Source organism: Siniperca chuatsi, linkage group LG14 (genome assembly GCF_020085105.1).
Source record: "Siniperca chuatsi isolate FFG_IHB_CAS linkage group LG14, ASM2008510v1, whole genome shotgun sequence".
Lineage (NCBI taxonomy): Eukaryota > Metazoa > Chordata > Actinopteri > Centrarchiformes > Sinipercidae > Siniperca > Siniperca chuatsi.
Window position 1 is genome coordinate 24,133,289 of NC_058055.1, and position 6,813 is coordinate 24,140,101.

Genomic DNA, 6,813 nt, shown 5'->3' on the forward strand with positions numbered 1-6,813 from the left:
AGTAATAGTGCAATAATGAGTACTGTCAAGTGTAGCTTATTAAGATGATTATGAGATGGTGGATATTGCACAGCAGTAATAGAAGTATGAATAAATATAGCATAAGTCTGCAACCATAGAAATAGAGATGCTTTTAAATTGGAAAGAAGAAGAAATAGAAATTGTAGCAGCGATTAGACATAAGTCAGAGAAAACAAGTGGAATCTATTAGCCTTAGCTGTTGCCACACATTAAAATTTTACTTGGAAAATTTTAATATGATAATGAAAGCAAGTTCCAAACCAAGAAAACAAATAAAACAAAATTTATAATAGGTTCAAGGTTCAGCTTTATTGTCATTAAACAATACTAGAGTGCACAGTTGTAGACCCCTCCACGCTACACACACAGAAAATGTATAAACAAATATTTAAATTAGAAACAATAAAATAGAACAAAGTATGTAAAAGTAGCACTAAAGGAAGGAATAAAAAGAAAAACTAAATTTAAAAGGAAGATATACAGTTACGTATATACATACTGTATATGCACGTATACCCACAAAAACATGTACAGTAATCAGTGTAATTTGAGTAATATAAGTTATAGTGCAAATAGAAAACTATGGTTATAGTGGGAATGAGGGTAGTGCAAAAGAGTAGCGTTAATGTGCAAAACCAGCATAACAGAAAGTTTCATGTAAAAAGGACAAAGACAAAGCAGCAACACAACCAAATAAAAGGTTCAAATTACCACTTTTACCACAGAGCAAAGGGGGGTGATGTGGAACAAAGCTGGGATCGAACCGACGACGTTGTAATTACATGGTTTAGATTAGATTAGATTAAACTTTATTGTCATTACACATGTACAAGTACAAGGCAACAAAATGCAGTTTAGGTCTAACCAGAAGTGCAATAAGCAAGTACAGGATATAAAGCGTTTGCATAAATGCAGGATAGAGCAGTATTATGAAAATATTTTACAAGTGGTATTATGGACATTATATACAGATGGCATTACTATAAACAGAAGTATATTGATGGATATGTACAATAATGAATTGGACTGGGCAGAACAGCAGTGCAATGAATGTAAAGTAGTGCGATTTATGGAAATAGTTAACAGTGCAGTAGATGAGTTATTGCAGTATTCAGTACATAGTACTGGAGTGCAAATGATGCAGTATATGTATAAATAAATAGTCTGGTAGTGCAAATGAACATGTGGTACATGTAGGTTAAAGTATATGAGGGGACAGTGGAATCAGCGGGGGGCAGAGTTCAGTAGGAAGACAGCTCTGAGTAGTCAGAAAGACTAGAAAGGCGCTATATAAGTGCAGTCCATTTACCATTTACTCTGGGGAAAAAAGCTGTTCCTCAGTCTGCTGGTCCTGGCTGGAAGTGGAGTCCCTGTGATGCGCTGGGCCGTTTTCACCACCCGCTCCAGTGCCTCGCGCTCTGCAGCAGAGCAGTTCCCACACCAGACTGTGACACAGCTGGTTTAAGATGCTCTCTGCTGTGCAGCGATAGACGTTCACCAGGACAGCTGAGGACAGTCGGTTCTTCTTCAGTGTCCTCAGGAAGAGGAGGCGCTGGTGAGCCTTCTTCACCAGGCAGGAGGTGTTGGTGGTCTACGCCCCGTAGACCACTAAAGCGCATCCTAAAGCCATCCAGACTTTATTTTATAGCATAGATGTGTGTGTGTGTGTGTGTGTGTGTGTGTGTGAGAGGAGCTCAGCAAACTGTCACTTCCTATGTCGTTTGTTTTACAGGAGTTGTTACCAGTGTTTTTGTTGTCAGACCCCCACAGCCCTGTCACCTACACTGTTATGTTACAAATGTGCTTATTTGAATTCATTTTATTTATTTATTAATTATATAAAAGTATAATATACAGTATCCAATAAAGGATGTTGCAATAATTTGTTTATACAATTGAATCAATGTTCCTATTTGCATCTCAAGAAGGTCTCAAACACACCAGTGGTGGAAGAGGTACTCAGATCTTTTACTTGAGTAAAAGTAGCGATACTATAGTGTAAAAATATTCTTACAGGTAAAAGTCCTGCATTCAAAATCTTACTTCAGTAAAAGTATGAAAGTATTAGCCTCAAATTATACTTAAAGTACCAAAAGTAAAAGTACTCATTATGCAGAACGGCCCATTTCAGAATAATATATATTATATTATTGGATTATAATTGCATTAATGTGTTCATCGCTTTTAATGTTGAAGCTGGCAAAGGTGGGGCTAAGTTTAATTAGTTTATATACTGCTGGGTAGTTTAATCCATAATAATACATCATAATTTATTAGTTTATTTATATTTTGTTTTAATAATCTGAATCTGCAAAGTAACTAGTAACCAAAGCTATCAAATAAATCAGTAGAAAGCAGTGGTAGAAGAAGTACTCAGATCCTTTACTTAAGTAAAAGTAACAATATCAGAGTGTAAATATACTCTGTTACAAGTTAAAGTTAAGTATTACCAGCTAAATGTATGGCAGCATGTAAGGTAGCAAAAGTAAAAGTACTCACTATGCAAAATGGCCCCTTCAGTGTTAAATTATGGAGCCTTGAAGGTCCTAAAACATGATATACTTTTTTTTTTATCATGCACACGAGATAATAATTTCTACACACACGTTATTGTCATGTGCAACAAGATAAAAAAAAAAAAGATAAAAAAAAAAATCCTAGCAGAGCTTCATATAACTCCAACCTGAGTAGATCTAATCAGCAACATACCAAGGGGGCCAAGGCACCAGTGACCCCGGTTTCCATCCAGGGGGTCAGTGTGGACATTGTGGAGGACTACAAGTACCTGGGAGTACACTTGGATAATAAACTGGACTGGACCAAGAACACTCAGGCTGTTTACAGGAAGGGCCAGAGCCGCCTCTATTTCCTGAGGAGGCTGAGGTCCTTCAACATCTGCCGGACAATGCTGAAGATGTTCTATGAGTCTGTGGTGGCCAGTGCTATCCTGTATGCTGTTGCATGCTGGGGCAGCAGGTTAAAGGTAGCGGACGCAAACAGACTGAACAAACTGATCCGTAAGGCCAGTGACATTGTGGGGTGGAGCTGGACTCTCTGGCGGTGGTGTCAGAGAGGAGGATGCTGGCCAAACTACACGCCATCTTGGACAGTGTCTCCCACCCGCTCCATGACGTGCTGGCTAAACAAAGGAGCACCTTCAGCGGAAGACTCATCCCACCAAAGAGCACCACAGAGCGCCACAGGAAGTCATTCCTGCCTGTGGCCATCAAACTCTTTAACTCCTCCCTCTAAGGATTAGTCTGTTTGACCCTAGGTCACTAAACTGGACATTGAGCATTACATCTTAATAATAATTGTGCAATATTCTGTTTACTACTCAAGTGCAATATTAGTTTTCCCTTGTTAGTTTTTCTTATTACTGTTACGGATATACCTCAATTACTCTCGACAGTACATGCACCTCCGCTTTTACTATTATTTATTACATAATTAGTGACATTGTATTTATACTGTACTTCACCATCTACCAGTAAACCCACTTGGTACTCGACACTTAGTTTATCTTATACTTATACCAACATGTTACTTAATTTATTTCTGACCTGTTTATAGTGTATAATATCGTTTTCTCCTGTGTGCACTGACGTAAAGAAGAGCTACTGGAACAAAGAGTTTCCCTACGGGGATCAATAAAGTATTTCTGATTCTGATTCTGATTCTGATACCAGGAAACACCTGTGAGGGGCTTGTCAGTGCCCGATCTGTTCTGCACATGCGCAAAATAGGTCCTGTCAGTCAACGAAGCTTACCGCAAATGTGCCTGTTCAAAATACTAAAACTAAATCTCTGGAATCAAGATAACAAAATAGTTTTTAATCATTGGAAATTGAATAGTTCACTATTATGTAATAGGGAATTTACTGAAGTTATAGAAAACCTGACACATTTTACTTTACAGTCAGCGAGTTTTAAAAAAGTATAAAAATAGAGAACTCTATAACAGAGGATTGCGATTTCAAAATAATTTATTATTTTTATATTATATACTGTGATTATATTTACAACAACTTTCATAATGACATACTATCTGGTACGTGTGTTTTCATTAAAACAAAACAGTTTGTTTTTAATTACAAATGAAACACGCATTATCTGATGATACACGGACCGAACTATTACATTTCTAATAATTAAAAACAATTTTGTTATCTTGAGTGTGAGTCGGATTGTTTTATGAGCAGTCATTCACATCACGAGTAATTTTGAACAGGCACATTCGCGGTAACCTGACAGGACCACTTTAGCGCATGTGCAGAACGGATCGGGCACTGACAGGGCCTTTAAATCTATAACAATGCATCATGTTTAATGAGTTGAGCATATGTTTTGTATGTAAAATCAAAGTAACTGGTAACTTTAGCTGTTTAAGTATAAAGTAGCATAGATGTGTGTGTGTGTGTGTGTGTGTGTGTGTGTGAGAGGAGCTCAGCAAACTGTCACTTCCTATGTCGTTTGTTTTACAGGAGTTGTTACCAGTGTTTTTGTTGTCAGACCCCCACAGCCCTGTCACCTACACTGTTATGTTACAAATGTGCTTATTTGAATTCATTTTATTTATTTATTAATTATATAAAAGTATAATATACAGTATCCAATAAAGGATGTTGCAATAATTTGTTTATACAATTGAATCAATGTTCCTATTTGCATCTCAAGAAGGTCTCAAACACACCAGTGGTGGAAGAGGTACTCAGATCTTTTACTTGAGTAAAAGTAGCGATACTATAGTGTAAAAATATTCTTACAGGTAAAAGTCCTGCATTCAAAATCTTACTTCAGTAAAAGTATGAAAGTATTAGCCTCAAATTATACTTAAAGTACCAAAAGTAAAAGTACTCATTATGCAGAACGGCCCATTTCAGAATAATATATATTATATTATTGGATTATAATTGCATTAATGTGTTCATCGCTTTTAATGTTGAAGCTGGCAAAGGTGGGGCTAAGTTTAATTAGTTTATATACTGCTGGGTAGTTTAATCCATAATAATACATCATAATTTATTAGTTTATTTATATTTTGTTTTAATAATCTGAATCTGCAAAGTAACTAGTAACCAAAGCTATCAAATAAATCAGTAGAAAGCAGTGGTAGAAGAAGTACTCAGATCCTTTACTTAAGTAAAAGTAACAATATCAGAGTGTAAATATACTCTGTTACAAGTTAAAGTTAAGTATTACCAGCTAAATGTATGGCAGCATGTAAGGTAGCAAAAGTAAAAGTACTCACTATGCAAAATGGCCCCTTTCAGTGTTAAATTATGGAGCCTTGAAGGTCCTAAAACATGATATACTTTTTTTTTATCATGCACACGAGATAATAATTTCTACACACACGTTATTGTCATGTGCAACAAGATAAAAAAAAAAAAGATAAAAAAAAAAATCCTAGCAGAGCTTCATATAACTCCAACCTGAGTAGATCTAATCAGCAACATACCAAGGGGGCCAAGGCACCAGTGACCCCGGTTTCCATCCAGGGGGTCAGTGTGGACATTGTGGAGGACTACAAGTACCTGGGAGTACACTTGGATAATAAACTGGACTGGACCAAGAACACTCAGGCTGTTTACAGGAAGGGCCAGAGCCGCCTCTATTTCCTGAGGAGGCTGAGGTCCTTCAACATCTGCCGGACAATGCTGAAGATGTTCTATGAGTCTGTGGTGGCCAGTGCTATCCTGTATGCTGTTGCATGCTGGGGCAGCAGGTTAAAGGTAGCGGACGCAAACAGACTGAACAAACTGATCCGTAAGGCCAGTGACATTGTGGGGTGGAGCTGGACTCTCTGGCGGTGGTGTCAGAGAGGAGGATGCTGGCCAAACTACACGCCATCTTGGACAGTGTCTCCCACCCGCTCCATGACGTGCTGGCTAAACAAAGGAGCACCTTCAGCGGAAGACTCATCCCACCAAAGAGCACCACAGAGCGCCACAGGAAGTCATTCCTGCCTGTGGCCATCAAACTCTTTAACTCCTCCCTCTAAGGATTAGTCTGTTTGACCCTAGGTCACTAAACTGGACATTGAGCATTACATCTTAATAATAATTGTGCAATATTCTGTTTACTACTCAAGTGCAATATTAGTTTTCCCTTGTTAGTTTTTCTTATTACTGTTACGGATATACCTCAATTACTCTCGACAGTACATGCACCTCCGCTTTTACTATTATTTATTACATAATTAGTGACATTGTATTTATACTGTACTTCACCATCTACCAGTAAACCCACTTGGTACTCGACACTTAGTTTATCTTATACTTATACCAACATGTTACTTAATTTATTTCTGACCTGTTTATAGTGTATAATATCGTTTTCTCCTGTGTGCACTGACGTAAAGAAGAGCTACTGGAACAAAGAGTTTCCCTACGGGGATCAATAAAGTATTTCTGATTCTGATTCTGATTCTGATACCAGGAAACACCTGTGAGGGGCTTGTCAGTGCCCGATCTGTTCTGCACATGCGCAAAATAGGTCCTGTCAGTCAACGAAGCTTACCGCAAATGTGCCTGTTCAAAATACTAAAACTAAATCTCTGGAATCAAGATAACAAAATAGTTTTTAATCATTGGAAATTGAATAGTTCACTATTATGTAATAGGGAATTTACTGAAGTTATAGAAAACCTGACACATTTTACTTTACAGTCAGCGAGTTTTAAAAAAGTATAAAAATAGAGAACTCTATAACAGAGGATTGCGATTTCAAAATAATTTATTATTTTTATATTATATACTGTGATTATATTTACAACAACTTTCATAATGA